This window comes from Phodopus roborovskii, unplaced genomic scaffold (genome assembly GCF_943737965.1).
Source record: "Phodopus roborovskii unplaced genomic scaffold, PHOROB, whole genome shotgun sequence".
Classification (NCBI taxonomy): Eukaryota; Metazoa; Chordata; class Mammalia; order Rodentia; family Cricetidae; genus Phodopus; species Phodopus roborovskii.
In genome coordinates, this window is record NW_026125759.1 from 1,140,673 (window position 1) to 1,157,597 (window position 16,925).

A 16,925-nucleotide genomic window follows, 5' to 3' on the forward strand; every position below is an offset into this window, starting at 1 on the left:
TCACTGAACTTAATGATTTTAAAAGAAGACATTATTTTGTTTGGTGGCCCGTAGTGAAGTTTGCACTCTGCCAAAGAAGAGAAAATAAATGTCTGTGGAGTGGGGAATTCGTAGGGCCTCCTTAAGAAAGTCTCTGTTGGTCACTCAGCTTATTAATTATAAAAAGAGACATTATGGGGTCAAAAGAGAGTCCTGAAAGTTAGGAAATTTACTGTAGGTGGGCCCAAAAGCAGATGGAGGGAGAACACTAGCTTCTAGAAACTTAGCAGTGACATTTATAATAACAATAATGACATGAATGCTTGTGTGATGCCACTTAACTCTTTAAAATCACTTAACCTATTTCTAGCATAAAGTCATAGAATCCAAAGTGTGGAAAAGAACAGTAGAAATCATGTAATAGAGTGCCAGGCAGTAGCACAGAGTTCTAGTTGGCACTCGGGAAGCAAAATCCAGCCTGGGGTGTGTGGAGAGACAATGTCTCATAAAGGAAGAAGTGGATGAAGGGCAAAAGGGGAGGATAGAGGAAAGACAGAAAAAGGAGAAATTAGCCAACGTAGTCCCTAGTCGATGCTGCTCTTACTGAGGACTTAGGTTCAATTCTAGAACCTTCCAGGTAGGTCACAACCATGTGTAAATGAAGGTTCCAGGATCCAATGCCCTCTTCTGGCCTCACTGGGCACTGCATGCACGCGATGCACAGGCAAACATGGGGGTATGGACACTTAAGACACATAAATCCTAAAAGTATAGCCTGAGAAGATTGTATTTATGTATTTAGAGATATGTATGTTTATACATATATTCATATAACAGCAAGTAATGAAAAAGAGGCCATGAATGTGAAAGAGAGCAAGGAGGGGTATACGGAAGGATATAAAGGGAGGGAGGGGAAGGGAGAAATAACATTTTTTAAGAAGAAAGATTTGTTTATTTTTATTTGGGGCATGGTTGTTTTGTTTGCATTTATGTCTGCATATCACATGCATGCAGTGCCTGCTGAGACCAGAAGAGCATTGGATCCCCAGAACTAAAGTTCCAAATGGTTGTGAGCCTCCATGTTGGTGCTAGGAATTGAACCTGGATCCTCTGAAAGGGCAACCAGTGTTCTTAGTCACCGAGCAATCTCTCTCTCTCCATCCCCTTTCTCTCTTTAAAGATTTGTTTTATTTCTCTCTCTCCCTCTCTTTCCCTCTCTCTCTCTCTCTCTCTCTCTCTCTCTCTCTCTCTCTCTGTGTGTGTGTGTGTGTGTGTGAGAGAGAGAGTGTGTGTGTGTGCATGTGTGCTAATGAGTATAGTCCCTGTGCAGTCCGGAAGAGGGCATCAGATCCTCTGCAGCTGAAGTTACAGGACGTTAGTTGTGAGACGCTGATGTTGGTGCTGAGTTACAGATGTATGCCACCATGTTTAGCTTAAACTTTTTTCTCCTTTTCTCTCTCTTTCTTTCCTATTCTTTTTTTAAAATTTCTTTTGTTTTCAAGATTTGTACTTCAAAGTTTATATACCAACTACTAGAAGGAGGTTATTAACAATGGCAAGTTGTGTGCCATTTGTTTCTCTTGCTGCATTTATCACTGTTGTACAATAGAATCTTGTGTTCTGGTGCTGTTTCAAGCTAGTTAGTATCTTAAAAAGAAGTAAACTTCTAAATATAAAGTTGGTTTAAGACCAAATAAGTAGTAACAAACAAACATAACATTTTCTTCATAAAAAGAATATGGTATTCAAAGTTCTTTTGTCTTTTGTAAATTTGCTTCCTATTGATCTACTCTGTCCAATGTTTTTTATATATATATAGGAAAGAGACTCTAAAGATGTATGAAAGGATGAGAAATGCCTCTGAACATACTCCATACTTTGCTATTCAGATGAATTTTTCTTTGTATCTCAGAAACATGCTGGGTTTTACTTTTAGAAAGATTATCTTCATTCTGCCTTAGTAACTCCAGTAGCTACTCTTATTGTCAGGGTTTAATTGGAGGAACGCTGATATTTCATAGCAGGTTGTATTTCTCCTCTTTTCAAAATTATCTTATTTGTTTTGTTAGTATGTGTGTACTTATGAACACATGCTTATGTGTGCGCATGACTTACTTTTCTATGGCCACGAAGAAACACCATGACCAACACAACTCGTACAAGAGTTTATTGGACTTGGTTTCACAACCATCATAGTGGTGAGCATGGCAGCAGGTAGGGAGCTGGGGCAATGGCTGACAGCTACATCCTCATTCATAAGCACAGAGAAAGTGCCAACGGGGAATGGTATGGGATGTTGAAAGTTCAAAGCCCAGCCCTAGTGACACGCCTTCTCCAAGGCCACACCTCCTAATCCTTCCTAAACAGTTCCACAAACTGGGGGCCAAGCATTCAAAAACATGAGCCTATGAAGGCCATTCAAACCAGCACAGTGTATGTATGCATGTGCAGACATGCATGTGCACACAGCACATGCAGGGATTAGACTATGGAGAGTGAGTTCATTCCTTTTACTGTGGGATCTGGGGTTTGAACTCAGGTCAAGTTGTCAAGCTTGCGTGTCAAGCACTTTTACCAATGGACCCATCCTGCTGCCCTGGAATGTTCTTATTTATGGATAAAATGACTGGCAACAAAGGAAATTACTTAGGTCTGATACTGGCAAGTGGAGGAGCTAACATCTGTTTTACTTCCCTTACAGTCTTGGCTGGAATGATAACGAACAGAGAAGGCCATGATACTATTTTCTGGCCACCAGGCTGTAATAAATGAGACATGTGCTTAGTTCCAGCCTTATATTGGAGGAAATGTTCTAATAAGGATTACTCATGATGGGCTTTTGACACAAATTAGCCACTTCCAGGAGTATGTGGATGCAATGAACATGAGACACAAAGCCTAACAAGAAACTGAGCCAGGCTTAGTGGCACAGACACATAATCCCAGATACTCAGGAGCGTGAGGCAGAAGGATAAAAAGTCAAGGCCCATATAGACAATACAGAGTGAATTCAAGCCGATTTAGTGAGACTGTCTCAAGATCAGTGGTAAAAGGAGAGCTGGCGATGCAGTCAGGGACAGAGCTGCTGCCAGCTAGCATGCATATGACACCAAGAAAAGAAGAAAAAGACTGATGAGACATTTCTATTAAAAAAAAATCAGACTTTAAAACTGCTGTATAATACCTAGGCTTTAAAAAGTACCCCCTTTAGTAGATCATCTTTTGAAACATAACAGGAAAATCCTACCTGGTCAATTTCTGTTTGCTTATTCATTTCATTTGTCTTCTTCTCCACAAAAAGTATCCATATTGTTAATAAATAAGCTTCTCATGACCCTGTCTCCCACTCCAAGGATATCTAGAAAGGGTGTTTGCATTTACACTATACCATATTATAATACTACACATTTTCTGTCTGTAAGGAATCCCTGACAGCCCTGATCCTATCACCAGAGGTGGGTGCATGAGACCTAAAGCTTTGGGATTAAGAGGTGAGCAAGCAATGGAATCTGTCAGGTCACCTTACCCAAACACCACCAAGGCAGGAGGGGCCCAACCTGTCTGGTGAGATTCCTTTAAAAATAGTGTGTACTACTAAGGAGTATGTTTACCAGGAAAAAAAAAATAGAATTTGATACGAAATGTTTAACTTATGAAACACAGCTCTTGGGATACACTTAAGCATAACTAAACTATATACTAACCCTCCTCTAGATAAGAAACTTTTCTGCAATGACACCCATTTGACCTCATATAAATTTACCCATGTTAGGACATTTAGACCACCAGTTCATGCAGCCAACTTTACTTTTATTTTTACCACAGTCCTGTGGTTCTTGACACATATTATATTTGTGAATATTCTAATTTTCCTCCTCAAATATCCCTCCCAATCATTTCCTCAAAATGTGACAATTAGATCAGTGACAAATTGAAACTGTGGTCAGAACACCCCCCAACACCCTTAGGGATAAGATACGTAAGAACACATCTCAGCAGGTAAAGATTTAATTTTAAAAATGTATTCTTTGTGTGGGTGGGAAAAAATGCATGTGTCCTGATATGCATGTGCAGGTCACAGGAAAATTTAGTTGGGTTGGTTCCGTCCTTCTACCTTTATGTAAGTTCCGGGGATTGATCTCAGATCATCACACTTGCACAGCAAGCGTTTTGCTCACTGAGCCGTCTTGTTGTTCCCAGATAAAGAAGTTATTTTTCTGAATATTACTCCCTCCCAATCTGCTCTAGAATTTCTCCTTTCCCTTCCCATTTTTTTTTTACTTCCATATTTGTCCTTTCTCTCTAGATCTCCACTATCCTATATGGTGTCAGTAACTTTGTGTGGCTATTTAAATAGAAGTAAGTTGAAATAAAACCAATGTGAGAGATTTAGAATGAGTACCACTTTTCTTGGTCTTGTGCGATCTATATAGCTGTTTCAGAAATGAAGCTGTCAAAGACTTTGGCAGCATCCTTCACCATTTTTCTTCCAGTCATTACCCTTCTAAAATGTCTCTTCCTTGACAAGGTTACTCTAGGATCTTTCATCCTATTCATCCAACATTTTCATAGCCTCGTCTGCTGCTCGTCTGCCAGCCCTCCTCTTGTGAGATAACCTTCTCTCATATGACTTTATCTATCTGCCCCAATGATTATGGGTTATTGCTGCTCTTTTCATCAGAGACAAGATATGAAACCAGCCTAGACATTCATGAATAGATGAAAGGCTAACAAAACTTTGCTACATATATGCAATAAAATTTTAAGCAGCCATAAAGGAAAAAAGTGATTATTTTTTCCTTCAGGAGATCTGCTGCCTCCTTCCGACCCTTGCAGGCACCAGGAATACACATGGCATGGTGCAACACATATACACAGGCAAATATTCATACATAAAAATTCAAGAAATCTTTTCCAAGAATAAAAAAATGAATAAATCTGTAAAAACAAACAAACAAAAATGAGTCTCAGTCTTACCCTTTAAGTGACTAATTCTCACCTACATGACTGACGTTAGCGAAAAAGCGTCAAGAATAAATGTTTATATTATCCATGAATAGCTCCAGTGATACAGAGAAGCCTGTCTCTGCCCGTTGCACCACCACGGGAGACAGCTAACTCTGAGAAGTTCTCTGTCCTTTCTTTGGAAGCCGTGTGGAGAGTTGCGGCTACGAGTTGGTTGAAAGAAAGCCTGCAAACTAAAATGCACAGTTATGTTACTCTGCCATAGTCCTTTCTTCCCACTAGCCTCTCAGGACGGCATGGAAATTCTTTTCCCCTTTCATTGTTTTTCCTTTCTTGAGGGGGTGGGCAGTGGGTTAACAGCCTCTGTGCTGCGTCTTCCTGGAGACCCCCGCCAGTGCTATAGATCATAATGTAACACCGACCGGTCACTTACACCAGGGCAATATCATGCCCTAAACCTGAAGCAAATTAGCCATGGGTGTTATGTGAAAGGAGCTGACAGGACAGCATTCGTTTCTGTCTCAAAATGCTTGCAGAAAGTACACAGCAACCTTCAACAACGTGGAACGCCCTTAACTAACTGAGAGAGAAGGCAGACCCTTTTTATTGCTTTAGCCTCCCCGTCACTTTCAGCACACACATCGCCATGCTGATTAGAACGTTAAGAACGTGGGTAGTTAGAAATACAGGGCTCGTTCGGCTTTGTGAAAACGAAAGAAATCCTGACAGCACGGAATAAGACCCTTGATTTTGTTACATGGAACTGAAAGACATATGGACTCTAACAAATGTTCTTAAAGGGCAAATTTAATATTTCAAATCCATAAGTCACACCAAGAAGACAGGAGAAAAAAGAAAAAACAAAACAAAACAAAAAACAGGAGACATACTGAGCAGATGTGGGATGTCCCAATACTTTGTGCCCCTTTACAGCAGCGGTCAAAGTAGTTTCTCACAGTGATTTGTATAGTTTGCTTATAAAAGACAAATAGATTTAAGAGAACATTCAGTTATGTACAAACTAATCAAACTTATAAAAATAACTAACTCCCCAGCTGAACTCTGACAATTTAGTTGAAAATTATATAAAAGGCAAATTGTTTATGCTAGTAACATAACCCTGTGTGCAGGGTGATCGTCGTGAGTTCAAGAGCAGCCTGGATTACATGGTCCTGGGATACAGAGTGAGAAACTGTTTCAAAACTGACTACATAAATTATAAATCAAAATGCAGTAAAATAAAAGTAAAAGGGGAAAGGAAAAATGAATAAATCAATTTTTAAAACGGAAAATTACTCTTCTAGAAAGACTGCCTTTTCTCAGCCTTTTTCCAAACAGATTCTGTTGCTAGGTAAACATGAGCTAGCAACAACTTATGTACATATATATATATATACATATAATATAATGTATATATATATATATATAAAATTATAGTTGAGGGGAAGCTTGGGAGCTTCTAAAGCGGGTGGTGGAGTTGAGTTACGGCCTGGAATGAATGGTGTTTTGACATAATAATAAGCCAACACAAGTCTGACAGTTTCTTAGCTGAATAAATGCTCCGGCTATACGTGTCCTAAGGATGGATGGAAAAGGGACTGCCGCTGAAGAAAGGATGTGCCACAAGCAGTGGCCACATTGATACTCTTTCACAGGGGCAATTATGAGTTTTCAGCTTTGTGCTTTAACACATTTTAACAGCAAAAAATAGACCAAGCCAGCTCATAATGCAACCTCGGGCCATCCATCTGGTTTGAAGTCAAATTTAATAAACCCAAAGACATTAACTCCACTTGTCTAGCACTATAACTAATCAAAGAAAGGCTGCTCAAACCATCAGGAGTGGAAACAAGGGGGAATAATCTGCAAACTGTGTAACAAGAGTTTCAATGCCTGTTTAAATTGAGAGAGAGAAAGAGAGAGGGGGAGGGAGGGAAGGAGAGAGGGAGAGGTTGATTGATTTCAGGCACACAAAAGCCCTTCAGCTCATATTTCTCATCCACAAGGAACTGGTGTTTGTTTAATAAGCAACTGCTTCACAACTGGGCTTCAACTCTAACCACATCCTGGAACACGCCGTTGAATCACACTCAGACCCACACTGACATCTGCAGGTAATTGAAACAGGGCTTCTAGGACTGGATTCTAGACTCCCAATCCTTACTTAGCTAGGTCAGCTCATCTCAGTAGGGTGCTAACCCATAAAACTTCAATATTCTGAATAGCAATGAGTTTTTTTCAAAAATACCCTCAATGTTTAAGTGCCTTCGTAGAACAAATTAGTGAAGCATATAGAAAATGTGCTTGATTGCATAGGAAACCCCACAGACACAGCTGTCTCCACCGGGTGTAATTACAGCAAGTCTTATTTACACTTTACTCTCCATGAGGCATGTACTACATTCTTGCTACCTGATGGAAAGATTATTCCCCAAATTGAAACTTAAGTCTGGAGTTATCCTAACTTAATCTCACATCCATTAAAGGGTTTAAACGCACACAAGATTTTATTGTAATAAATCTGTGCTAATCAGAGTGCTTATTCATATAGTCCATCAAAACTCTAAACCACCTATAAAACAGGAAGAAAACAAAAAATCAAGCTCCTCTGTTCTGTCTAATGCATGTGAGTTTTCTAAAATGCCTTTCAACTGGGCAAAATGGCAAGGTAATGTTTATTGGTTCAATTTATAATTACTGAATTATTGATCTGTGACCAATGGGTTCCTTTTACAATGACTATCTTAGGGAAAGTGTTTTATGAGGCTTGTGAAATGAAGTGACTCATTTAAATTCTGAGGCAAAAGTCAAAGTATAAATTAGGCCTTATTCTACACATTGAACACACATTATGCAAAGATGCATCAAGGATTTCTAGTGGTAGAAAAACAAGAAAACAAGGATGAGTGGGTATGGTTGTGTATACTGTAACCCCAGCAGTCAGGAACTAGATGTAAGAGGACCATGAGTATGGGGCTATCCTGGGCTATATAAAAACTCCTTATCTCACTACAACAAAACAAAACAACAACAAAAAAAAGGTTAAGGCCTGGCATGGTAGTTCACACCTTCAATGCTAGCACTCAAGTGGTACCAGGTGGGCAGTTATCTGTGAGCTTGAGGCCTGCCTGATCTACATAGTGAGTTCCAGGCCAGCCAGGAAAATGAGAGAGTCCGTGTGAAAAAAAAAAAAAAATTTAAAAAGAAACTGGACACGCCTTTAATTCCCAGCACTAAGGAATCAGAGGCAGGCAGATCTATGTGAGTTCAAGGCCAGACTGGTTTACACAGAGTACCAGGACAGGCTCTAAAGCTACACAGAGAAACCCTGTCTTGAAAAAAAAAAAGAAAAAGAGGGAGATGGAAGACAGGAAATGAAAACACACACATAAGGATAATTGCTAGCTTAAGGGCTCATTAATAGATCCCATCAACAGGCACTCATAAATATGCAATTGCCCAATTTGGCAATGCATTCCATTTCAAATGTTTATTGATATATTTATTTCTGGTGCTCAAAATGCATTTTCTTAAAGAAATGAAGTAATAGTGGTTAGAGTTGCAAATTAGTTAGCAAAAGCAAAGATACTGTGTGTTTGCAGTGAGATGGTGGGAACCAGTTGTAGCAGTAAGATGAAACATATGTTGGAATGGTTTTAGCATTGGTTATTTCTCAGGGTTCTAGTTTTGCTCCATGAGGACATCATTATAGAAAGATAAGAAAGCAGGGCGTTTCGAAGCACTTTATATACTAGTGTCTGATTTCTCTTGAGAATTTCCAACTTCTCTTACTTTTGATGAAGGTACGTAGTTTATGCACATAGACACTGCTGAAGGTTTTATTTAACAAATGGAAACATACATTTTGGAGGAAAGATAAGATGGAGATTCTGGCATGAAACATTAAAAGTGGGGAAAAACTAGGGAATATATGTATTTAGATTCTACTTCTTGCCTCCATGTTGTTCATTCTTTTTTTTTTTTTTTTTTTTTTTTAACTAGGAGGTGGCAGGCCGCATTGGTGAGTATGAGGCCCAAGTAGTTCCATCATTTATTCATTCAACAAATGCTAATTGAGTATAAATATAATACAAAAGAGTAAGGTATACTAGCCTAAACAAGATGGTCACATATCTATGTGGTTAACCAGTGTGGAAACAGACATGAAAGAAATAGTGTCATTCTAAGTAAAGAGTTCAAATCTCTCACATTGAATTGGAGGCCTCAAAACAACAACAAGGAAAAAGAAAAATAAGCAAATAAACAAAAGCTGACACCTGTAATCCCAGGTACTTGGGAGGTCAAGGCAGAAGCAACACCACAAAACAAGTTCAAGGCCAGCATGGTCTCTACACAGTGAGATTTATAACCAGCTAGGGCTACATAGTAAAAATCTGGTTTTTTTTTTTTGTTTGTTTGTTTTGTTTTTTTTTGTTTGTATGTGTGTGTAGAGAATACGTCTGGGCTACAAAGCAAAACCATATCTTCAAAACAAATAAAGAAAAGTTAAACCAGGATGGGAGGAGCCAGGCATGGTAGCACAAGCCTGGAATGTAACCCCAGTATTTGAGAATTGAATGGATCAGGAGTTCAAGGCCAGCCTTGGCTACAAAGTTGGAGGGTAATTCAGGCTACATAAGGTCCTGTCTAAACCACACATGCAATTAAAGAAGAAAAAAAAAATGAGCAAGTAAGTGTCATCACAGCGGATCTTGGATTGCCTTATGGCATCACAATGAGAAGCAGCTGAGCCTAGACTTCACAGACAGTGGAGGTGGGGCCTGATAAAACCAGTGGAAGCCAGGACAGAGCAACAGTTCTCCAAATGACTTAACTGATAAGTTAAGATCAGTTGTTCGCGGCCCTGAACAAGAGAACCATCCCGCTTCCACACAGTGTAATGAGGAAAATGAACAATTGCTGTTTTAAGTCTCTCACATTTTTGACGGGGTAGGAGGCGATGTGAGCTATATATTATAATAGCTCATACAAACTGTGCGTGATGTTCAAACCTGTAATCCCAGTCTTTGGAAGGCTGAGACAACAGGAAATTTTTGAATGAATAATGTTTTCTTGCATATCATTTTTTAAAAAATCCATTCTTCCAATGTGACCACTTAAGAGGTTTTTTATTTTCCCTTCTTGCTCCCCCCAACATTGTATTGATGATTTGGGAATTTCATGTAATGCACCTCAGTCATACTCACTTCCCAGTCCTCCCAGGTCCTCGACCCCCCCCCCTTCCCCTCTCCTCAAAATAGAAAAATAAAATACAGCAATTCCAATTTCTGTTACCTATATAATCACCAGAGCATGGGCAAACTCCCAGTGGCTATCCCTTTAAAGATAACTGAGTCCTCCCCACCCCCACCAGAAGTCCTATCATCCTGATCTTGGAAGCCAAGCAGGGTTGGGCCTGGTTAGTACTTGGATGTGAGACAACAGGATTTTTAGAGGCCAGGCTCAGCTGGCAGACCCGACGACGGAGCTACGGGAATGAGATTCTTTTGAAAACAATGCCCCCCACCATGCTGAAATAAATAAGTGTAAAATTTTGGGGAGAAAAAGAATATGTGGATATAATTTTTGTTCATGCAAACTTTCTCTATAAGAATGCACAAGAAACAGAAAACAGTTGCTTGGGGGGGGAGCTATGGTAGGTGGGGGAAGTGGCTGAGAATTCATTTAGAATTTGGAAGCACTCAAATTCATATCCAATGAATGAATGATATCTATTCTTTTTCTTTGGGTCTTTCTAGGACCCTTGAATAATTTCTGGGGAAAAAAAGGAACTCATAAGTGGTATAAACTTTGTAGGTTGGAGGCATGGTTTAAGTAGTGCTTATAAAATATGTAAATACATATGCAATTCTCAGACTAACCCTCTGAGAATCTGCCAGAAGCTGTTAGCATTGGTGGCTTATGAGGAAAGATATATTATACCCTTTTCTCAGTTTGATTTTAATTTTAAAATTTAAATATATGTTTTATTAATACTTTGAGAATTAATACATGCAAACAATGTATTTGGATCATATTCACCTCCAATCCTCCCCTTCTACTCCTCTCAAATCTACCTTTCCAAAACACTATCCACACCCAATTTTGTGCCCTGTCTTTTCTTCCCTTTTTTATAACCCACTAGGTCCAATTTGTGCTGCCCATATATCTCTGAGTGCAGGGTGACCACTGGAGTGCAGCTGACCTATCAGGGGCCACACCCTTGAAGAAAACTGCGGCTCCCTCCCCCAGCTGGAAATTTAGTGGTTTGTTGTGCAAGTTTTGGGCAGCTAGGCACTGGAATTTTTAAATATGCTCTGAAGTTGTGTTACCTTTCTAGAAGGAAAATGAGTGAAAATGAATGAAGTTCGAGCTAGCAATTGAGTACTTCTAAGAATCTCCCCTACACATGCTAGTACATAGTTGCAATCTCAGCTACATGGCAGCTGAGACAGGAGAATCAGAAGTTTAGGTCCAGCCTCTGAGACACAGTGAGAATCCATACTCCCCCCCCAATGTTTTTTTTTTAAAATACAGAAATACAGAGACAACGATAAAGATATAAAATCCTTTAGTTATATACAGTTATACATTATTTTTAAAAACTCACTTAATAGGGCAACTGAGATGGCTCAGTACATAAGGACATTTGCCACTAAGGCAGATGACCTGAGTACAACCACCAAGCCCACGTGGTGTAAGGAGCGAGCTGACTCCCTCAGGTTGTCCTTTGACCTCAGCAGACATACTGTGGCTTTCACAACCATGCACATGCATATTAAAAATTAGGAAAGAAATAAATGGAAAAAGAATTTTAAAAAAATCTAAATGTCTATCGATTCAGAATTCATTGAAAACACAGAATGTTCATAAAAGAGAATACTATATAGATATGAAAAATGAACACATAATCAACCCCCTTTCTCGATCCGTAGCCCTGGCTACTATGGAATTCACTCTGTAATCCAGGCTGGCCTGGAACTCACAAATATTCACTTGCTTCTGCCTCCAGAATGCTGGGACTAAAGGTGTGTGCTACTACATCTGGCTAACAGAATATTCTTGAATGCTCAGTGAATACCCCTTCTAGTTATTCATTCTCTAGGAATGATCACAGACTGAATAACTCCTCCTTCCTTGGCTTTCCACGTGCTGGGATTACAAGCACGTGGCACTACACATGGCAGAAATCCTAGAATTCTTGATCCTTCACCAACAAACTTCCCTCTTTTCAGAACTCCCCAGGTACCAAAGGGAGAAGGGCCCAGAGGATAGGTTCACCCCACTTAGATTTAAATGCAGTGACCCTAATCATCAGAGGAACTAGGATGAAAATTCTTTGGGTCCACAGCACCAGGCCTCAGGAAGTGTATAAAACCATTGCTATATATGTGTAAAGATTTTATATACATATATATGTACATACATAGAAATCACATATATACATTATATGTATATATATATATATATTAGAACTATATATGTTGTTAGACTCCATATAACAACAAATCTATAATGCTTTAAGATATACCTTTTATATGTACTTGACATTTCAAAAAAAAAAAACAAAAATTACACTAGGTATAGTGCCTCAGCCCTGTAATCTCAGTACATAGGAAGATGAAGCAGGATGATTTTCAGTGCAAAGCCAGCCTAAGCTACATAGCAAGTTTGTGACTAGCCTGGGCTATGTACCAAGACTCTGGCTTGAAAACTTCAAAAAATAGTTTTAAAAGTGCACGAGGAAGCATCTCAAATATGTTTCTATATGTATAGAATAAGAAAATTATGTACATAAATCAAGCTATCATACTATCTGTAAAGAGAATGTGAGGAAAGGGGAGATTAGCTTGAACATTTTTAGACTTTGACCTTTTTCTCCTGAGCTTTCCCCCCTTAATTTAAAAAAGAATTAAAATGAATAGAGAATAAAAGAATGTTCTGAGAGAGAGTCTTGATATATAAGCCAGGCTGACCTCAAACTCCCAATCCTCCTGCCTCAGCTTTCCACGTGCTAGGATTACAAGTACATGTCAGCGCACATGGCAGAAATCCTAGAATTCTTGATCCTTCACCAACAAAGTCCTCTCTCTTTTCAGAACTCCCCAGGTCCCAAAGGGAGAAGGGGCCAGAGGACAGGTTCACCCCACTTAGATTTAAATGCAGTCACCCTAGTCATCAGAGGAACTACGATGAAAATTCTTTGGGCCCAAAGCACCAGGCGTCAGGAACTTGACCAGAATTTTCTTTCTCTAAGGAATCCATTCTGACCTTAGCTCTCCTTTAATCAAAGAGATAAGTAAGCAAAGCCCTGAAGGGCTGTTTAGGCCCCTATCCCCTAAGCCTCATGCAAGTTCCCTCTTGTCCTTGAGGACAAGATGGGGTTGTTTTCTAAGTTAAAGGTGAGGCAACCAGACCTTCCTTACCATACTTCACAAAGAGTAGAATCCCCAAAAGAAAACCCAAAGAAATACCCCCCCAAGAACATTCCGCGCAGATTTAACAGATCCTCACATTTCCACACACTAACATGACCCACTCTATTCCTGTAACAAAGTACTTATGTCTATTTATCTCTACAGTTTGGGCCATATCTGAATCTGAATTAGAACCATCGCTACCCTAGCACGTTTCTTTAGATCAGCTTTTTCTTTGATATTTATTTTAAAAACACGGGTCTTTAGAAATCTTATTTTCTACACTTATTTAATAGAAAACTGTATCATTCACATGAATGGAAAATCAGTATCACATACCAGAGAGAGAAAGAGAATATTAATAAATATTACCTAAGATGGAACTCCTTGACAAAGACTCCTCGTGCAAGTTCTCCTCAGAGATGTCTGGAAGGCGGGCCACCAATGCTCCTCCTAGGGCTTATAATGTCTGGGAAATACTTTCCAGGAGATTTTGTTTCAGCTTCTCCTATAGGTTAACATTCCCCTGTGATTTTCTTTTAGCTCCGCCTATAAGTGAGAGTGACATTCTTTCAGCTCCCTCTATAGGTTAGAGTGTGGGATTATGAGCCAGCACAATTTTATTGAGTGACTATTCTTTTTCAGATAAAGCGCTAACTGCTTGAGATACAGGAGAAAAGGGGAAGTAAATCGTAATCAATCATAGATCTAGAAAGGCGAGAGGGGTGGGATTAGAAGACACCCTACACAGGCTATTCACACAGTCTCCATTTCCCCGGGCACATGTATTTAAACTAAGCTCACCGGTAGAAGAGTCGCCGGGATGTCCAAATGATCAGATACAGGGGGAAATTATCAGTGTCCAAATGTTAATTGCCCTTGTTAATCACTCCCTCCTTTGCTCCACAGAAGCAGTTCCCTGCAGGTTTTTCTCCTACGTCCCGGCCACCTCTCCTTCCTTTAACCAGATACCTAAACGTTGATGATTGTCAGGATTTTTCACCCCTCCTGCTCCTCATGACCTCGCTGCTGAAGTCGGCACACATACCTTCCACCTACATTGTAAGCTAGAATCCAAACCCTAAGCACACAAAGCCAGTCCCTCTCCAGTCTCATTTTTACTTTTAACATTATTACATTTTTGTAATGGACTTTGTTCAGCCTATGTCTACCTCCATCTGCCTGATTCATTTTTCTATCCCAAGTTTGTTCAAGATTCAGTTTCAAGCCACTGAGATACATCCACTGGGGGAGCCTTAGACTCAAGATTCAGATCCAGCCTTCAGTGCACCTTCTGAGAAGCCTTCTGGAGCCACAATCCTTGCTTCTTATGCTGCAACACACCTACACAGTCCTTTTGCCTTTTTTTTTTTTTTTTTTTTTTTTTTTTAGATAAGGTTTATATTTGAGCCTGGTGGCATAAATTTGTAATCCCATCACATGGGGGGATGAGTCAGGACAACCTCAATTCTAGCACAGCTCCATGGCCAGAAAAATTCTCTCTAAAGAAACCAGCAAACAACAGAAAGACCATTTGAGCTGTAAACAGTTAGGCAGAAATTAAAAGGAACTTGTAGGTGTGTGGCTTATCCACAAGAATTTAAAATGAGTTATTTTTCAGACCCTCTTCCCCTTTTCTTTCTTCTGTAGGGGCAACAATGCAGGGAGCCACAAAGGGTTAGTCCTAGGACAGCCTTCTTCCTGAAGAAGTCCAGGTGATGGCTGGCAAAGCATACAGTAGAAAGGAGTAAATTGTTTTGTGGGGGATAAAAGAATTAGGTGTTTGAGTGGCAAGAAATGGAGTTACAAGTGTTTAGTGAGGACCCTGGAATGACTCTTGTGAAGGTGAACTGGAATTAGAGGTACTAATATGAACTCATGATTTTTTTTTCTTTTATTGAGACAGGATCTAAATAGCCTAGGCTGGCCTGGAATTCAAAATCCTCCTGCCTTAGTCTCTTAGTGCTGGTATTCCAAGTATGTGCCACAACAGAGCTCGTGATTTTGAGTAGAGATATACTTGTCTGTACATGTTTGTTTATGTGGCAGACATAATATGTACACCATGTGTTCTGAAGCCGTTAAAAAGCTGTGCCCTGGTGGCAACAATGATACCTACTGTCCTTCCCTAGTGTTTTAAACATCATTCTCAGAACGAAGCAGGGCTCCTTGGAGAAATGACTGATTCCAGGGGCCAGGACAAGGAAAGTATGAATCTGGGATATCTTGTAAACAACAGTTAAAAACACCACCCCCACTCAAAACCAGTGTATGGCAAAAGGGCATAGGAAGGGCTGCTGAGATGGCTGAGTGCTTAAGAGTACTTGCTGTTCTTCCAAAGGACCCAAGTTTTGTTGCCAGTGCCTACATTGGGCAGCTCACAACCATCCCTAACTCCAGCTCCAGGGGATCCAATGTTTCCTTTGGCCTCTGCAGGCATCCACACATTTGGTGTATATATACACACATAAATGCAAATAAATCTTTTTTAATTTAAGGAAAAGAGAAGTGTGCTTAGAGTGCTTGCACTGTCCAAATCAACAACCAAAATAATAGTGATGGAAGAAAACACACCAAATACAATAGAGCCAGTGAGTCCACACTGATGCAGATGGTGGATGGGGAAGTTCCGTTTCACAGCAGAGTGCCAGCTAACAAACATTACAGGAATGGCAGAACTAGAGTCATCCATAGGTAACCATGATATCATGTTCTGCCCACATGAATGAGTGCGGGCCAGAAGAGGGCACCAGATCTCATTACAGATGGTTGTGAGTCACCATGTGATCACTGGGAATTGAACTCAGGACCTTTGGAAAAGCAGGCAGTGCTCTTAACCACTGAGCCATCCTCTCCAGGCCTGAGGAAAGTTAATCTGAAGCATTTAATGGCAATGGAGTACACACACACAGAAGATGAGGGAGCATCCATTTAGAAAGAGTGGTAAAACAAATGTGGCTCAATATTAAAATCAAGAACTGAGGTGAAGAGCATATGGAACATCTTTGTTCTTGTAATTTTTCTGTACTTAAGAAATTATTTGAAAATGTATAGTATTTTAATAGTAAGTTGTTTATTTCCTTAAAAAATACTGAAAATAAAATCAAGTGTTTATGTGAATCATGAAGTAAAGTCTTCATTTTTGCCTTCTTATAGAAGTTTATATATAGGTTCTTTAAAAGATAAAGTTTTTGTTTCTTTTTTTAAATTTTTATTTAAATTAAAAACAATCTTATTTTACATACTAATGTCAGTTCCCTCTCCCACCCTCCCATTCCCCCCACTATCTCCCCATCCCACTGCTCAGAGGGTGAGGCCTCCCATGGGGATCATCAAAGACTTTCACGTTATTTGAGGCAGGGCCTAGCTGCCTCCCCCTTCCCCCCTCCCCCGTATCCAGGCTGAGAGAGCATTCCCTCCATAGGGAATGGGCTCCTAAAGTACATTTGTGCACTGGGGATAAATATTGGTTCCACTGCCAAAGGCCCCATAGATTGCTCAGGCCCCCTCCCCCCAACTGACACCTAGGAATTGAAAGGAAGCGAGAAATATGCCAGCATAGCA

At 39.9% G+C, this 16,925-nt stretch overlaps 1 protein-coding gene across 2 annotated transcripts in view; it reads right to left on the reverse strand.

Annotated features, from left to right (window-relative positions):
* The window catches only part of Plac1 (placenta enriched 1), a 158,964-nt gene extending 145,159 nt beyond the window's left edge, over positions 1-13,805 (reverse strand). The window contains exon 1 of one of the 2 annotated variants that reach the window (XM_051178602.1): positions 13,734-13,805. The gene's annotated coding sequence lies outside the window, so the exon portion shown is untranslated. The remainder of the gene's footprint in view (positions 1-13,733) is intronic. The other variant, XM_051178605.1, reaches the window with a different exon arrangement.
* Positions 13,806-16,925: the final 3,120 nt, after the last annotated feature.